This window comes from Micromys minutus, assembly GCF_963924665.1.
Source record: "Micromys minutus genome assembly, chromosome: 32".
In the NCBI taxonomy this organism is placed as follows: Eukaryota; Metazoa; Chordata; class Mammalia; order Rodentia; family Muridae; genus Micromys; species Micromys minutus.
In genome coordinates this window covers 23,853,055-23,872,980 of record NC_137967.1, presented here as the reverse complement: position 1 = coordinate 23,872,980, position 19,926 = coordinate 23,853,055, and positions in this window count along the sequence as shown.

Below are 19,926 nucleotides of genomic sequence, written 5' to 3'. Positions count from 1 at the left end.
ACTTCTGGTGCTGAGTGGATTTATGTAAAATGTATATCCAACTGCAGACTAATTGTATTGTGTATATCCCAGCCTTTGTACAAGCATTAATATTAAATTATTCAAACACTTAAATACTAAAATTCTCAGAGGAAACTGCTAGTAATACAAGATGGAGGTAGAAGCAGTAGAACAAGACATGCAATAAAACATAATGATTGAATATACATCAGCATCTTTCTGCACATTAAAGGAAACTACCAGTCAAGTTGAGATGTAACCAACAAGATGGGAAAAAATATTGGCTTCTGTATTTCAACCAAGAGTTTAAAACCTAGAATTCATAAAAAACAGTAACGATTAAACATTCTCTTCACAAACTTTCAATTCCAATGAATATGTTAAGGAAATAGGAGAGATTTCATTATGGATAAAGCACAAATGTGTAATAAATTATTTTAAACTGTGTTCAGTTTATTTAGCTTCCAAAAAATTAGAAATTACAAATACCTTGAGACTCCATTACACTCCTGAGAAGAAAATAGACACCAACAAATGCTAATGATAATAGAAGAAACTTTTCTTATTCTATACTGATAGGAGGGTATTTACTACTTTTATTATGGAAATAAGTGCAAAGATTTGTCAATAAAACAAATATAGGATTACAGTATGACACACAGCTATATATTTTTGGCCATATACCCCAAGCACTTTATGTCCTACCACAAAGTTACTAGATATCCATGTAAAGAACTTCATTATTCATAATTGCAAAGAAGTGATGTTTATCCTAGAGATTCAACACCAGATTTCAAAAGTGTGCTATCTAAACACAGTGGAATTTCACTCACCTGTAAAGGAAAATTGAAATAATAAAAATTTTAGGAACTAGATCAACTTGCAAAGAATTAAGCAAGGTGACATAAAAACGTGTATCACAATGTTCAAAGATATGTAAGTGTTGAAGGAAAGTGGATATGAGATAAAAAACCAGAAACCCGATCAAAGATAAGGGGGGAAGATGTTTTGAAATCAAGAGTAGAGTTATGAGACAATGTACCATTAAACTGTGAGTAAGAAAGAATTAAAATCAGGATCTTGAAGCAGTTCCTCATAGTCACTTCTATAGTAGAATCATTCCAGCAGCTGAAAGATGCAATCATTCCACATGTTCATCAATAAAGAGATAAAGATAACATGGTGTACATAAACAATGGTGTAGCATTTATCCTCAAAGATGAAAGTCAACTCATTCTAAAATATAGGTGATGACAACAGACCCTACGATAAGAGCTATGACAACTCTTGATGACCATAGTAAATATAATGATCAATTATAAATTCATAGAAAGTAAAAGGATGAGGCCAGCAAGATTGCTCGGCCAGTAAATGTATTTTCCAAGAAGCCCAATGACCAAAGATCATTCCAGGGTTACAGTCATGAATGAATGGAGCAGTACCCACACATATTTTCTAACCTCCACACAAATATGCTCTATTTTGTACACATACCCGTCCCAACAATAAACAAATTACATAATGAATATTTAAAAAACATTATAATTATAATGAACAGTAATGCAAGTAGAAATTAATAATTGCTTGTTTCAAGTACCCAGAGTTTTGTTTTTACAATGAACTATTCTGGAGATCAGCTGCAGAAAAGTAGAACCATTATTCACACAACTGAACTGTGTAGTAATAATGGTTGACATAGTAAATGTTTATAGTTTGACATTAGTTTCACTGTTAAATGTAAAAAGGTTGTGGTTAATACATGAGAAGCACTGGAAACTAAGAGAGGTACACAGGTGGCCATCACCTAAATTAAAAACTGTCTTTGGAATTTTCATTTACCTGGCAGCTAAATACAAATTTTAAAAGAATTTATTGTCCATTTGTGCTTCATCTATAATGAAATCTCTCCAATTTCATTAACATGTTCGTTGGACTTGAAAAATTGTGAAGAGACGTTTCAATATTTAACTTCCTTCATTTAGCCTTCCTTCCTTACATCCTTCCTGTCTTTGTTCTTCCATTCTTCCCTCTTTATTTCCATCTTTTACCTTTTCTTTCCTGTCTTTCTTTTTTCTTTTCTTCCTTTCTACCCGCGACCTCTCTTCTTTTCTCTCCCCTGGTTTTACTTTCTGCTTTTCTCCTATTGTTTCTTATTTCCTTCATGTGAGCATAGTTTTTGAAGTATTTTGAAGTAATAATAATAAAGATTTCAGGTGCAACTAATATAAAGAAACATACTTTGGAAAGAAAATAAATAATCTGAATCAAGGAACAGGAGCATGGCTTTTTCAATGACTGTTCTTCAAAGTCTTTATTTCTTACTATTTCTATGCAGTGGTCACTCACCTTTTAGCTCAGTGATACCACAATGGCATGTGTCACGATGAAAAAGAATCTCTGCTAAAGCTGTACTGAGACACTAGTCCTGATTTAAAAGTTCACAACCACCTGGTGTTTCTTCCTAGCAGATCAGTGATTATCAACTCAACTGTCTATTGATGACAACATCACCACAAGGGTGTGAAGTAAAATTTAAACACCTTTGTCTTGAGTTCCTGGTAGAAAAGAAAAAGATGTGCAAATTATACAAGCAACTCCAAGGACACAATTAGGAATCAGAAAGGGAACTTTTCTGTCAGAACTTGAGCACAAAGTGTATGGCAGAGATGTATGCTGAAGCAACAAGGCTTCATTGCATTTAATTTATAAACTAGCTGTATGGCCTTGTCCCTGGAGAGCTTTTCCCTCCCACCCAGCATTATACACAATTTAAAAGTATCAAGATTTTATTTCTCTTCCTAAACCACTGTGAAAAAATGACTAACTCTGGTGCTTATTAACATATCAAAGCAGGTGCTGGCTGTCAGACTCTTATTACACTTCAAGTACTTCTTACAGAGTCCTGGCTTGTCTCAAAACGTCTCTCCTGCCTCCCTACCCTAAAAAACTTTCTAGCCCATGAGCTTGTCTTTTCTTCTCTCATTTCTCTTTTCTATAAACCCAGATATTTTATTCATGTATTCTTGGGCTCTTGGTGCTCTTTTTGGTCCTCTTGCTCTTGGTTCTTCTTTTAGAACTTGGTTCCCGTGGCCTCTCTTCTCTTGTTCTCATTTGTCTATCTCTGTTCCTGTGGACAGGTTCAGGTTCTACTAGTCATGGCTATCATTTCTGTTTACATACCTGCCTGCCATATAACTTTCTTGATGTCTCTGGCTATTATCTCTTATATTTTCTTTAAAAGTCTTCCCTTCAATGAGACCTTGGAGTTGTTATGTTTACATTTTCATTCAAATTTCATCATGGAGTATGGAAGAAAAGAGTGCATGTGTGCATTCCATCCTTCATGTCTGGTATGCCAAATGATCCATCAAGGTTGTGTGTGTCAATCTTCATTGTCTTCCAGGCTCCAGAGTACTCCTTTGTTTGTACATGATATTATTTATATTAGAATTTGATAGGTATTTCCTCTGAGTGTGAGCTATGATGAATGAGGCTGCTGTGAACATTGCTGTTATTGAATTCAGTTATAAATAGGTCTGCATAAGAAACATCTTTCATTAACTACAATTAATTATTGGGATTTGCTTTTCACAGTATAATGACAATGATTTAACAACTCACTATAACAATAACCAAACTTCTAGTAGCAATACCAGAAAGTTCCTCTTTAATCTGTCTTTGTTGACTCTTGCTGGTGGTAGAATTCTAAATGTTTTCAACTACATATTTTGGAAATTAACAAAATTCCATTCTCATCTGTAAGATGTAAAACATGATGAAATAGAAAATTTTCTTTAGGCACTTGTGCTCTCTTAGGGTGTGCATGATGTCTGTCCAGGCTCTTCTAGCTTTCATAGTCTCTGTTGAGAAATCGGGTGTGATTCTGATTGGCCTGCCTTTATATGTTACATGATCTTATCTCCTTGTACAAAGCTCAAGTGTAAGTGGATCAAAGATCTCCACATTAAACCAGATACACTGAAACTATTAGACGAGAAAGTAGGGAAAACTTTAGAACATATAGGCACAGGAGAAAATTTTCTGAACAAAACAACAATGGTTCAAGCTCTAAGGTAAAAGATTAACAAATGGGACTTAATGAGATTGCAAAGTTTCTGTAAGGCTAAAGACATTGTCAAGAAAACAAAACAGCAGCCAAAAGAATGGGAAAAGATCTTTACCAACTCCACATCAGATACAGGCCTAATATCCAAGGTATACAAAGAACTCAAAAAGCTATACACCAGAGAATCAAATAACCCTATTAAAATTGGGGTACAGAGCTAAACAAAACGTTCTCAGTTGAGGAATGTCGAATGGCTGAGAAATATCTGAGGCAATGCTCTACATCCTTAGCCATCAGGGAAATGCAAATCAAAACAACCCTGAGATTCCACCTCACACCAGTCAGATTGGCCAAGATCCAAAACTCAGATGACAAAGGATGCTGGCGAGGTTCTGAAGAAAGAGGAACACTTCTCCACTGTTGGTGGGGTTGCAAACTAATACAACCACTCTGGAAATCAGTTTGGCGATACCTCAGAAAATTGGACATAGTACTACCTGAAGACCCAGCTATTCCACTTCTGGGCATATACTCCAGAGACACCTTAGTACACAACAAAGATATATGCACCACAATGTTCATAGCAGCTCTATTTATAATAGCCAGAAGCTGGAAAGAATCCAGATGTTCTTCAGAAGATGAATGGATACAAAAATTGTGGTACATTTACACAATAGAATACTACTCAGCCACCACAAACAATGACTTGACCAAATTCTTAAGAAAATGGCTGCATCTAGAGAATATCATCCTGAGTGAGATAACCCAGTCACAAAAGAACAGACATAATAAGCAGTCACTGATAGTGGGAATCTAACCTCAGAGGCTCGCACTGCCCCAGAAACAACTCACAGACTGTATGAAGTCCAAGAAATAAAGAAAACAAAACAAAACAAAACAAAAAAATCTTTACACAACAAGAAAACTTTGACTATTTCCATGTTATATTTTGTTTTACATGTACTTTATGCTCATTGTAACTATTAAGTTTTCAATGCATACTATCAAACCTTTAAAAAATTAAGTACTGACTAAAAATATATATTCATATACTTTTATATAAAAATCATTTTAAAATCTTTTTAAAAAGTACTGACAAAAATGTATTCTATAATCTTATGCAAAAAAATGCTTAAAATCTGTACATTTATCTTTGTTTTGTAAAACAAAGTTGTTTAAAAAAAAGAAAATTTTCTTTATAATATTTGTTTATGAAAAATACATTGCCCTAAAAATAGCTACTCCATAGTTGGCTAAGGAATCAAGAGAACTTGTTTTTATTCAAAGTACCTGGTTGAGTTGCTAGAGACACCATGCCCTTCTTAATTTAGTTCTTCACTCTGTTCTTTCCAGTGTCTAGATATGAAAGGAAATTTAATCTACTGTTGGGTACCATAAAAACACAATGTGTATTCTGTGGTGAACACCTGTGGTTGTGTTCAGACTCTTAATGTCCACATTAAATTTTTTTTTATTTTCTGGACATTTTCTAGACAAAATATTTTGTTTTATAACTGGGTTTCCCTGATACCATCTACCTGAACCTTTAGAATTACTCTCAAATCACTCTGCTTTAATATATCTTGATTTATTATGTAAGAACAAATTTCACCAAAATTAAAAAAAAAAATAGGAAGATTTGTGTGGAACCTTTTTTGTGAGTCCTTGGAGTGCTCAGTGTATTCCAAGAAGGAATATAGAAAGCTCAAATTTTCAGTGCTAATCAATGTCTTAGTTATTGTTGAAAATGGTAGAAACATTCGATACTTTTTTACCAATGATGATGTTGTTAGTGAATTCAAAAAAACAACTCCTTAAAAGCAACATATATATTTTCAGGCAAAACATTCATGTCATACAAAGAACTCTGAAAAACTGTTTTCCAAAGTTAAAAAAATGCACATGTGTGCCAAGAAACTTTTAAAACAACATGCAAAACAACAAAAGCACATGTTGAAATATATTCTTAGAAAATACTTGTACTTTTGGTATCTATCCATGTGTAACACTGGATTGCAGAGCTTCTATCAGAAGCCTTTATCAACCCCTATTTACTTTCTAGTACTTGGAAAACATTTCAAACTGCTGAAAGGGAGCTAACACGGAGCAAAACAGCTCATACTCTGGCCCATCTGAGGATCTGAATTCAATGGAATAAACCCAATACCCACACAGTGAAATATGTAAGGGGGAGCATTTCTGTAACACTTTGAGATTCTCAACTCTGTTTTATCCATATTGGAATTCACTGTACTCTCACATCAGCTAAGATAGAAGATATTTCAGTGGATAAAAGTACTTAAGTTACAATACCAATGACCTGAGTCTGGATTTAAAGAAGAAAGCAAAAAGTCAGATTTACTAGATGGAGAGATGGCTCAGGGGTTAAGAGCACTTATTATTTGTTAATTTCCCAGCACCTGTGTGGCTCCTCGCAACTGCTCTTTTTATTTAGGATTCTGAGTTCTGATATTCCTATGAGATACAAGGGCTTGTCTACATATATGACACATGCACATGCGCGTTCACACACAAACATAGATATACCATGGCACACAGAGATAAAATAATATAAAATAACATAGGAAAACAAAATTTTAGATGTACATCTGGTAGCAGAGATATATGTCATATTAGCTTCCTAGAAATGTGTCCAACAAAGACATAAGAATTGCAGTAAACTTCATAGCCACCTTTTCTAGAGTACAACTTATTGAACTGTGTCTGTGTCAAAGAAGTAGAAAGTAGAGCCAAGATCCCTACACAGAGACACTGGAAAGACCACATGTTTAATAAACATACATAACACAAAGGAGGAACATAAAAATACCAGCACTTATTTGCTAATGAAAAATGAAATATCTTTTAAGATTTATGTGTGGGGTCCACGTTCCACCCTGTTGCTCTCAAGGTCTCTAAGGAAGCAAATATTGGGGAGTTCCCTGAGCTGCTGTCATCAGGTGCTGGACTTTAGAGAAACTCCAATACACCACTCAGGGAACTAAAAACCCCAGTCTAAGCTACGGGGATGAAGCTGGAGTTCCCTGACTTTTGAACACCTTATTGAAATGCCACACTGAGAAGTTAGGAATGAAGTGTCAGGGGAGTTTTGCTTTAAACTTCAAGCACAATAGATATAAGAGATATAAATAAATATGGAGGAACTGAACATCCTTATCTTATCCCTGAGTTTAGAAAAAGTGCTATTAGTCTCTCTCCATTTATTGTACATCGTTTATCTTCTTGCTGTATATTATATTTTGTGTGTTTAGGTATGTTCCTTATATCTCTGGTATCTCCAAGCCTATTACCATGAAGGGGTGATGGATTTGTTAAAGACATTTTCAGAATCTAATGATATTATTAGCGGTGTATGGGTGTACCTGTGTGTGTGTGTGTCTGTGTGTGTGTGTGTGTGTGTGTGTGTGTGTGTCTTGGTTTTTTTCTAGATTGTTTATCTGTTGGATTAAATTGACACATTTTCATATGTTGAACTATAATTTTTAAAAATTATTTTATAAAATATTATTGCATCTCACTAAATTTGTTACATAATAATATAGGATGAATACACATTTTTTTCTTTTTTTAAGAAGAACTAAGGCTTCGAAATTTAGGCTTTCCTTCTTTTTGATCTTCATAAGGTCTGTGGGTTTTTTCTTGGATATCCAAAACTTTCTGGAGCTAGTATTGGATTGCCAGTGACTGCATATCATGTGTGTTCTTTTGTAACTGGGTTACCTCACTCATTCTCTACTTTCACCCATTTGCCTATGAATTTTGTAAAGTCATTGATTTAATAAATGAGTAGTGTTCTATTGTATAAACATGCCATACTTTCTGTATCCATTCCTCTATTCAAGGCCATCTGGGTTCTCTTCAGTGTCTGGTTATTATGAATAAAGCTGCTGTGAACATGGTGAAGCATGCATCCTTATCATATGTTGGAACATATAATAAAAGTATTATATGCTTTGGGGGTATATGTGCTGAAGTGGAATTACTGGGTCTTCAGTTAGTATTATGTCCAAATTTTGAGGGAATCACCAGACTGATCTTCAGAGTGGTTGTATCAGCTTAAAACCCCACCAATAGTGGAGAAGTGTTCCTTTTTCTCCACATACTTGCCAGCATCTGCTGTCATTGGAGTTTTTGATCTTAGCCATTCTGACAGTTGTGAGGTGGAATCTCAGGGATTTTTTTGATTTGCATTTCCCTGATGACTAGAGATGTTGACCATTTCTTTATGTGCTTCTCAGCATTTGGTATTACACAGTTTACATTTCTTTGTTTAGTTCTGTACCCCGTTGTTTATATGATTGTTTGATTCTCTGGAGTCTATCTTATTAAATGTTTTGTATATGTTGGATATTAGACCTCTATCAGATGTGGGATTAGTAAAGATCTTTTCTCAGTCTTGGCTGTTTTTTTTTTGTTGTTGTTTTGTTTTGTTTTGTTTTGTTTTCTTGACAGTGTCCTTAGCCTTACAGAAATTTTACAATTTCTGGAGGTCCCATTTATCAATTCTAGATCTTAGAGCATAGGCCATATATGTTCTGTTAAGCAAACTTTTTCCTGTACCTTTGTGTTCTAAGCTTTTTCATACTTCCACTACTAATAGTTTCAGTGTACCTGGTTTTATGTGGAGATCTTTGATCCACTTGCATTTGAGCTTTGTACAAGGAGATAAAAAATGATCGATTTGAATTCTGCATGCTAACGGCCAACTGAACAAACAACATTTGTTGAAAAGGCTGTCCTTTATCCATTGAATGGTTTTAGCTCTTTTGTTAAAGATCAAACGACCATGGGTGTGAGGGGTCATTTTTTTTGGTCTTCAGTTATGTTCCATTGATCTACCTGCCTATTTCTCTACCAATACCATGGGGTTTTTTTTAACACAATTGCATTGCAATATAGCTTGAGGTCAGGGATAGTGATTTTAGCAAACATTTTCTTGTTGCAGAGAACAGATTTTGCTGTCCTAGGTTTTTTGTCATTCCAGATAAATTTGCAAGTTGCTAATTTTAACTCTATAAAGAATTGAGTTGAAATTTTGATGGGAATTGCATTGAAAGGATTCTGTTTTTACATCAATTCTATCAGCTATTGCCTTTTTATTGGGAATGGGATGAGTTAAGATTTAGAGTTATTATTCACCAACTATTGTTTATTTCTGTTATTTCTGTGATGGTGCTGGTCGATGTGTGTGTGTGTGTGTGTGTGTGTGTGTGTGTGTGTGTGTTTGTGTTTCTTTTGTTTTTCTGATGTGAAGTTATTTACTTCTTGCATTTTCTTGGGTATAATTAACCTTCTGGGGCTGGAGATTTCCCCTACACAGTTTTTCTATAGGGATGGATTCATAGATAGATATTATTTAAATAGTATTAGTTTTTTATGTAATGTCTTGCTGTCTATATATATGGTGATTGAAAATTTTGCTGATATTTTCAATCTGGGCTAGTAATTTATAGTTTCTTAGAGTCTAAGAAAAATGTGCATTTCTAGGTCTTTGTGGCTATTTGATTGTTTGTTGAAGAGTTAGTTGTAATTCTTTTTGAAAAATATAGTCATATATTTACATCCTGATTGCAGCTTCCACTAAATTCTCTACTCCCAGTCTCTCCCGTGATGTTCTACTTTTATCAACCCCTCGGCCTTGGGGGTTAGGAGTCCCTAACTCACATTAGGACTAGGCTCATCTTCTGTTGAGGCTAGACAATGTAGCTGAGTAAGAGGTTAGGGATCCAAAAGCAGACAACAGAGTTATGGGCATCCTTTGCTTTTGATCTTAGAGGTCTCCCATGAAAAAATGCTACACATTTGTCACATGTGTGTAAAGGGTCTATTTCCATTGCATGCATACAGTTTGGTGAGTTGTTCACTCCTATATGGACCCAGGTTAGTTCTTCTGTACAACTGTTTTGTGGTGTCCTTGAGGTAGAAATTGTCCACAGCTACTCGGTTAGTGCTGGAGATTCCTGACTCTATCATACTTGAACATTGTCTTGCTCATTTGGTGCCTGTCTTGGGCAGGCAACCACAACTGTTGTGAATTAATAATGAGTGCAATGGTCTTGTCATGGCCAGTGGGTACTGTTTTCTTCTGATTCTTTTGATATCTGTTGCTTACACACTTTCCACTCTACTTATCATAATTTTACTTGAATCTTGTGATGAGGGGAATGATATAAATAGCCCCATTTATGATAGGGTATTTACAGTCATTCAATTTATGCTCTTAAGGCAGTATCATGACTATCTTCAAATCACAAAGAAATTTCTTTTATGAGCTCTCAGTGTTACATTAATCTATGTCTATATATAGAAGAATTTAGAGGGTATTTTGACACTATGTCCATTTAGCAAAATTATAGAACTCATTGTATCCATGGGGTCTATGTGATCACCTACTGTAGACATGGACTGATTTGTAGCACCAGACTTTTTGCAAAGTAGTGGTTCTTAATCTGTGAACCATGATCACTGGAGATCACATATTTACTCTGTTCTTTAAAATCCACAACTATATTTTATTTTTGTTGTTACAATGCTAGTTTTGCTACTGAGCAGTGACTTACTTCTTCAGACCATCATGGTTAGAATATGCAGTGCACTCTCTGACAGATCATGCCAGTAACAGGTCTCATGTGGAAGGTTTAATTGGTATAGGCAGCCTCTGACTGGGTGAGAGAGGTGGGTAAAAGAAGAAGGCTGAGGGTCAGGGTACAAATTTTTTATTCATACCTTGATGCATGAGCAAAGAGATATACATTAGGCCCTATGGAAATAAATGTGGGAGCAGCACTGTCACCTAGAGATGGTATGTCTTGTAGCTGTGCCTGGGAGCTGGCTATAAAGAATTTTGTTTTTACATTGATGCATCTGATGCTAGCATTTTTCTCTTTTTATTATTATAAAAAAAGGTTAAATGGAGAGCCAGGAATAAGGGTGTCAGATTTTTTAACCCTCTTTCTGTTATTTTGGGTTTAAGTAACCCTCACCATCAGGGTACATTAGATAGTCATTCACATACAGCTCTGCTTTGGACAGTAGCTCATAATTTTATAAAAGGAATGAATGAATTGGTGGTTAGAAATTTTTTTTGAATTTGTTGTTAGGGGAATGTGGAGATGAGGTTAATGAGGCAGGAAGAAAAATGAGAAAAGGTGTTAGGGAAGGGCAATATTCATTTCCATATAGGGTTTTCAAAAACCCAGGATTAAGAGGTCTCACACTATCCCCTGTATTTTTGGATGTTTGATTGTAAGTACTAAATTTTGTTTCTCACTATTCTGGAATCATTGACCTAATAACAGAATTCTTCTTGTAGAAAAAGGCAAAGTCCAAAGGCTGCTTTCTTTCACTGTAAGAACATCTATTCCCCATCAGTTCTGAAGCACCACTACTGCCAGGAAATTGATCTGTCTTTGGAGGGGGAGCATAGTTTGGGTCACTCCTTGAAGACTATTGTCAACTTGGGAAAATAACAAATTGTATAAGGTTATGGAAATAGTCAGACCTGCCATGCTAGTACCAACACCTATAGTTATTCCCAAAGCAACCAAGAATATCAGGATTTAAGCTGCCCTCTTGTTATGTTGGATAGGCATTGTGTCAACAACCAGGATTGGTATAGGCTCTTTTTCATGGATTACTTACTCCTAATTCAGGGAAAAGTAACACAAACATGCAAATTCTTGACTGTCTGGTAGGTTGATGATGATATACCTGAGTTCCACAGAGAATCAACATGTTCTGAACTATAGAGCAGTGTGGCAGAGATGATGGATCAAGCTTTATATTTCTTTTGCAGTCTAGAGAGCTTAACATTCCTACAAAATGTGTCCCAGATGTCTTAGAATGGACTGCCACTCCCAAAGGAGTAATAGAGAAAATGTATGGAGTCATGGCCATATTGTAGTTGGGGTAGCTGATAAAAGGTAAGATAAAGTTGCTTGACAAGGTAATTAGAGAAGCTATGAGTGAAAATAGTGAGATAATTTTAGGGGGTCCACATAGCTAGCAATATTTAAAGTGACAAGGTTGATTAACATCAAGATGTTGGTAGGTTGAGGTCAAAATCTGTAGCAGAAGATGAAATGACAGGTTAGTACCATATATGAGGGGGATGTCAAGGAAGTAATGGCCTTAGAAAAGAATTTAATTACTTTTCCTATTTTTTCCATTTCTAGAGATTGGACAATTGAGTCATATTTTCTCTAGATGTGAATAGTACTTACTGGAGACCCAAATCGGTTTTTACATTAGAGCTTACCAACAATTCTTGTTTCCCACTTAGTATTTTATGGATCTTGAATATAGAAAAAGAGGGTCTTGCATTATTAATAAAAGAAGTGATTAATCAGTGATCCTAACATATGCATCAGGCAAGGCAAATATGGGCAGCCCCCATATTTGTTTCACTATTTTTTACAATCTTTCATCCGGTCAAAGAGAAAACAAACAAAGAGGTCATAATATTTAAATTGAATGGTAGATATAGGAATGGTGGCCATTTGGATTGGCTCCTGGCATCTGGCTATGGAGCAGTTTCCTGACCATATTTGCAAAGACTCTTTGTTATCCGTGGGTGTTTCTTCAGTCTCAGATCTTCATACATAAGGGCTCCCCTGGATTGAAACAAGTAGTGTGAGGAGGATAAGAAGTCCATATCTAATCTAATAGAGTTTAGCATAGTTGCCAGTGTGGAGTCTCAATTTTTCTGGGATTTGGGGCAAAGTGGTTTGTCTCAATGTCTCCTAGAGCTTAAGAAAGCAGGGTCCTGGTTGAGTCGATGTGTAGGAAGAAGAGTGATTTTGAGGTGGAGGGGTGAAATATCTGATGTGAGACTGGTGTACCCAATGAGAGAGTCCCTTGAGTTTAGCAGCTGTAGGAGTCTCAAAAATTACCTTAAAGGAACCGTACCATTTAGGACAGAGCAGTAACAGCTAATGATCTAGAGGGGAGAGAAGTGTTTGTAGGTCTCTATATATTAGAAGCTGTGACAGATTTTAAGAGAAGACACACAAAGGAAGGAATGTAACAACTAGCTATTCCAAGGTATTATAAAATATCCTCCTTTATAGAAAGAACTATTAGAGACAGAATTGGATTCTGTATAAGCTAATTACCTTGTCTGATCTGGTAATTGTTAGTCTCACACGTAGGTGACCTGAGGTGTGGATAGTTACAAAGTAAGACTCTGTAGGTAATTTAGAAGAGCAGAGGTGTCAGCTCAGCTAATTTTTAGAGAAGGACTGCAAAGAAAAATGTCATCTATATAATAGACAAAAGATTTAGAAAGAAGCACAGAAAATAAGTCAAAAACCAGGGCCTAGACAAGTAGGCCTTGGCTATCCCAACATTTCTGAGGTACAACAATCCAATGAATGCCAAGGGCCAGCCCTGGTGTAGGGTTTCTTCTTTCTTGTTGATTATTCTTGAGGCAGCAGAGGGGTAATGGCATAGACTGAGGGTAAGACTTGATCTTATGGTGATAAGACTGTCTTATGAGATATTTAGGGTTGCTGTATAATAAGAGTTTACTATATAAGTCTTGGTTACCATGCTACTGTAGCTGACCCACATTCTGTGATTTTCTGGGGCCAGAAACTGCAGTCCCTGGGACTCAGCACCTCATCTTAAAACAGCAATGGATTAAGTAAGTGACTTCTGTACTATTTCAGCAGAAACTGCCAGGCTCTTTGACTCTTGCCTGTCCAGCTAGGGGGAAATTTGGAGCAATAAACCTCTATTAAACCAAGAGAAGAGAATAGTGCTTGCAGAAGGAAACACTTTTGCATAGGCAAATATGCATAAACTCACATAAGTTCATATACCGATTCACTCATGAATGCATATTTGTATACTTCCACTCACATCAGTTGGGCCCAGCTTGCATGAATTCTTAAAATTACATTCTTACACACACAAACACACACACACACAAACACACACATATACGCACACACATCCTAATAATTACATACTTACACACACATCCATACTTACATATGTGTATGGGGCAAAAGACCAAGCACTGGTGCAGAAATAACTCACTCATTCTGGATGAAAAAAATGAGTTCCAATCTTTGTAGAGTGAAATAAAAGCTTCTACCTTTTTAGTGCTAAATGAATGAAACCCAAGCTTGTTAGAAGAACGCTTTCTATTTTTAATAAGACTGAGCCTGCCTTGTTATTAAGAAAGAACCTATTCTGTACCATGGTAATAAGAAGCCTGCCTTCTCTTTCTGCTCTCTACAGCTTCTCTTTTCCTCTTTCCCTTTGCATTCTGCACATTGTTCTCTCAGTATTTTATGTTATACTCTCTAAATTGTTCCACTGTGTATTTTTTCTAATCTTGCTCTTTATTCTGTCTAAAAACTTTTCCACAGTTAAGTTTCTCTCTCACCTTTCTTTTCCACTCAGTTCTTCTCTCAACTTTGTTCTTCTCAGCTTAGTTCTGACTCCTCTTCTCTTTGTTTTCAGTCTTATTCATCCATCTTTCAGAATATATAACATATTACAAATTTCATCATAAGTTCACACAAGAAATCAAATCATAAATTGAAATACAAGTTTACAACAGAAAATGTTCTCACACATATCCATTAGGAGTAATTATCTGGCTAAGCATCCATCACTTGTCTCAGCTCCACAGGTTGATTGAAGGTTTAAAACCATAACTGAGTCATTAGTGAAGTTTTATATAAATAAACTCACTTAGTATTTTATCCTCTGTCCTAGCACTTATAATAAATCATTAGTTCCCTTTTTGTCACCTTTAGTTAATTGTTTTAAAACCTCTTGGAATGTGCTCTGAATAGGAGAAAGTCTAAGAGCAATTAACTGGTGACACTTGGGAGACTGGCAGAATTCTCATTGCAGTTTAGGCTATCAGAAATGACCTAATGGCAATCTCACTATAAAAGAGCTTAATAATCAGTTATAGTTTTAAGAATTATTATAGGACTATCATTAAGACTTAAGTCATTTATATGTCTATATAGCATCATTACAAGATAGTACATCTTCACAGATCTGCAGAGATCTGCTTTACTAGGGTGTGGTATTACCTAATGATTGTTACATATGGTTAGTAATGACAGGAAAAGAATATTAATAGCAGGGATCTTTCCTAAAATGAACCCCTTACATCCTTGATGAATGAGGGCAAACCAGTTGCAGATTATATAATAATCTAGTGCTGGCCATCTCAGGATGGTCACCTGCTAGGCTACTATACACATCAAAACTTCCAATTAACATACGTAGAGAAATAGAAAGAAACTTGAAGAAACTCCACTTAAATCAGGAACTAGAAAAAGCTACCCACATTCCTTCTACCTATTTAATATAGTACTGAAATCCCTAGTCAGAGCAATTAGACAAAAAAGTCTTTATACAAACCGAAAAGGAAGAAGTCAAAATATCACTATTTTCAAATGATATAAGTTTGCTTAAGTGACCCCAAAAATTTAACAGAGAGATTCTACAACTGATAAATAACTATAGCGAAGTGGCTGGATATAATCAAACAAATAAGTAGCCTTCTTCTACTCAAAGGATAAACAAGATAATAAAGAAATTAGTGAAATAACACCCTTTACAATAGTAACAAATAGTATAAAATACCTTGGTGTAACTCTAACCAAGCAAGTGAAGGATCTGTATGACAAGAGCTTCAAGTCTCTGAAGAAAGGAGTTAAAGAAGATCTCAGAAGATGGAAAAATCTTTTATGCTTTTGAATTCACAGGATTAATATAGTAAAAATTGACATCTTGCTGAAAGCAGACAACAGATTCAATGTAATCTCCATCAGAATTCCAACTCAATTCTTCAAAGAGTCAGAAAGAGTAATTTGTTAATTCACTTGGAATAACAAAGAACACAAGGTAGCAAAAACTCTTCTCTACAATGAACTAACTTCTAGGGGAATCACAATCCCTAATATCAAGTGGTATCACTAAATAATCATGATTAAACAAAACAAAATAAAACAATATAAAAACCTGTATGGTATTGGTACAGAGAGAGGAACGTAAGTCAATTGAATAGTATGTAAAACCCAGAAGTGAACCCACATACTTCTGGCCACTTGATTTTTGTCAAAGGAGAAAAAAACATTCAATTGAAAAAAGGACAGCCTCTTCAACAAATGATCTTCTTTCAACTGGCAGTCAACATGTAGAAGAATGCAAAAGATCCACTCCTACTGCCCTGTACAAAGTTCAAGTCCACCTGTTTCAAAGATCTCCACATAAAACCAGATAAAATGAAAATAATACAAGAGAAAATGGGAAAGAACTTCTAAAACATGAGAATTTGAGAAATTATTCTGAACACAACACCCAAGGCTTATGCTCTAAGATCAAGAATTGACAAATGGGATCTCATAAAATTCCCAACTTCTGTAAAGCAAAAGACACTGCCATTAAGACAAAATATCAACCAACAACTTGAGGAAAGGTTTTTACCAATCCTACAACATATAGAGGTATAATATTCAATAAATACAAAGAAGTCAAGAAGTTAGAATTCAGAGAAACAAATAACCCTATTAAAATTGTGGTACAGATATGAACAAAGAATTCTCAACTGAGGAATATCAAATGGCCAGGAAGCACCCAAAAAAATTCAACACCATTAGTCATCAGGGAAATGCAAATGAATACAACCCTGAAATTTCACCTCATACTAGTCAGAATGGCCAAGATCCAAAACTCAGGTGACAGTGGACAGCAGATGCTAGTGAGAATATATGGATAGAGGAAACCTCCTCCATTGTCTGTCGGATTGTAAGCTGGTATAACCACTACAGAAATTAGTTTGATGCATTCTCAGAAAATTGGACATAGGACTACCTGAGGACAGAGCTATGCAACTCCTGGGCATATAACCAGAAGAAGCTCCAACATATTACATGAACACATATTCCATTTCATTCATAGCACCCTTATTTATAATAGCCAGAAGCTGGAAAAAAAACCCAGATGTAGTTCAACAGAGGAGTGGATACAGAAAATATGCTCATTTACACAATGGAGTACTGCTCACCTATTAAAAACAATATTTCATGAAATTCTTAGGAAATTGGATGGAACTAGAAAATATCATCCTGAGTGAGGTAACCCAGTCACAAAAGAACACACATGGTATACACTCATTGCTAAGTGAATATTAGCCCTAAAGGTTGAATTATCCAAGATACAACTGATAAATCACATAGATCTCTTGAAGAAGAAAGACAAAGTTTGGGTCATTTGGTCCTCCTGAGAAGAAGAAACAAATATATTAACAGGAATAAATACAGATACAAAGTTGGAGCAGAGAGTGAAGAAAAGACCACCCAGAGATGTCCCTACTTGGGTATCCATCCTTTATGCAGCCACCAACCTATTCACTATTGCAGATGCCAAAAAGTGAATGCTGAGGGTAGCCTGATATAACGCTCTCCTACAAGACTCTGCTAGAATCTGACAAATACAGATGATGCTTATAACCAACCATTGAACTGGGAATAAGTTCCCCAATGCATGACTTAGAGAAATAACTGAAGGAGATAATGGTGTTTGCAATCCCATAAGTAAAAGATCAACCAGCCAGAGCTTACAGGAATTAAACTACCATCCAAAGAGTACACATAGATGAACCCTTGACTCCAGCTGTATATATAGGAGATGATAGCCTTGTTGGGAATCACTGGGAGGAGAATACCTTTGTCCTGCCATGGCTTTATACCCCAGTATAGGGGAATGTCAAGGTGGGGAGGCAGAAAGGAGTGGGTAGGTGGGAGAGTACCCTAATAGAAGCATGAGGAAGGTGATGGGCTGGACATTTCTGGATGGAAATCTGGGAAAGGAGATAACACTTGAAATATTAAAAATAGAATTAAAAGATGTTTGAAATAATAATCCTACTTTCCATTTATGCTGTGGAACTAAGGGAAAAAAACAAACACAAAATAACACCTCCTACATACACTTACAAACATACATACACTAACCAAACAATATATAAAAAAAAGAAGCATTTATGTTACAGTGTCATTTGTTTAATATATATCAGGTACAACATACAAGCTGCATTTTTAGGCATTAGGCATTTTTCAGAACAAACTTCAAATGACACCTCTCCACATTCACATGGCAGTAGAATGGAACAACAGACAGAAGAAATAATTCAGTATTTATATTGATCAAAGCCATCAAGGAGAAGCTAAAACGTAGCAGCTACCTTCCTGAGACAGTTTCACCATGGAATTTAAATCTATGATGGATTGCTTCTTTAGGCAAGGCTAATAAAATTACATTTTAGAAAATGTGCCTACTATTAAAATCCTTCCCTTAGATTTCTCCCGGCAATACATGTTACATCTTCCATGGAATAAGTGTAATTTAGAAGCTACATGTTACTTCTTGTGCAGATGAAGCACTGAGACTGAAGCCCTGCTAGCCTCTGGTGGAATTCTACAGCTTAGTCAGATTTCTGGTAATGCCTCCCATGACTGTGATATGTGGATGACTAAGGGAAGCTATTTTTACACAGGAAACAGATGTAAGGCTTTTCTCCAGCGTGAATTCTCTCATGATCCTGCAGGTTAGTCTTGTGACAGAAGGGTGATTCCATTTGTGTCATGCAAAAGAATTCTTTTGCTTGTGGATGACCTCATACACATGGAGGTCTGATCAATTATAGAAGCCTTTGTGATACTTGGAACAGAAAATTACTTCTTATTCCTAGGTTCTCTCTAGTGCAATAAAAGATTAGAGAGTTATTTGAAGGTTTGGGGACATTCATCACATGTGTATGTGTTGCAGTCTTGATGGCGACTCCTTTGGTGAACTTCACTTGTCGAATTTGCCTCATTAGTTAGAAGAATAATTAAAGGCACAGACAGAGGCAGGTTTTGCCTGGAAAGAAGCCCTAGGACTTTCTCTAGGACATCTTCAGAAAAAGATGTCCTTAATGAATATTCTAGGGGCCTGGATGTACCGTGAAGTGCTTTAATAAAATAGTCAATGACACCATAAGGAACTCCACTCTCTCCAGATTGAAAATTTTCTGTCTGAGTAAGGAGATAAGACTCTATCTCACTTGCAGGACTGTTAAAACCACAATTTATTTCACTTGCATTCCAGAAAGTGTTGAGACTATCTTCATTGTTTTAGTCTCGTGTAGCCTAAAGAATAATTCTAATTTTACCTCCATAGTCACATTTTCAGAGGATTGTTCCCTCAGGGACTCTACTGGGTACCTGAAAGTGCCTTCACTTGCCTTTCTGATACTCTGGGTGATTGCATAAAATAAAGCTCTATGTTCAAGCTCCAAATATTGTTATGTGTGGATAATAAGAATAGAATCCATTTCATTTCTCGGACTATTCACATGACTATTTCTCTCAGTAGCACTTCAGAGATTGTTGTGAAAGACCAGAATAAATCCTGACCCTCTAATAGGTAAAGCAGAAGACCCCCAGCATGTAGAGTATAGCCAAAAATGTAGGATAGCCAGTTCAGTGACTCTGTTTTAGGAACTGACTGTCCATAAAACCATAAAAGTTATAATAATATTTTATAAACAATTTTGAGAAACCAGTTTTTCTCTTGGGATTCTTCACTGGTATTTTTGGCATTTTCCAATGATGTGGCATTTTCCAATTTCCCTCGGGTTGTGGTTTTTTTTCCTTTAAAAACCCATTTTCCCAAGCACATGGGGTAAGACTCCTCTACCCCTGCATGGGATATGAGTCTCTACCCCAGTGCACTGGTTCATCAATAAACCTCATGTAATTGCAGCAAGGGAGGTCTCTTGCAAGTTCTTGGAAGGTTGTGTTCTCCTGAGACAAGATTGAGGT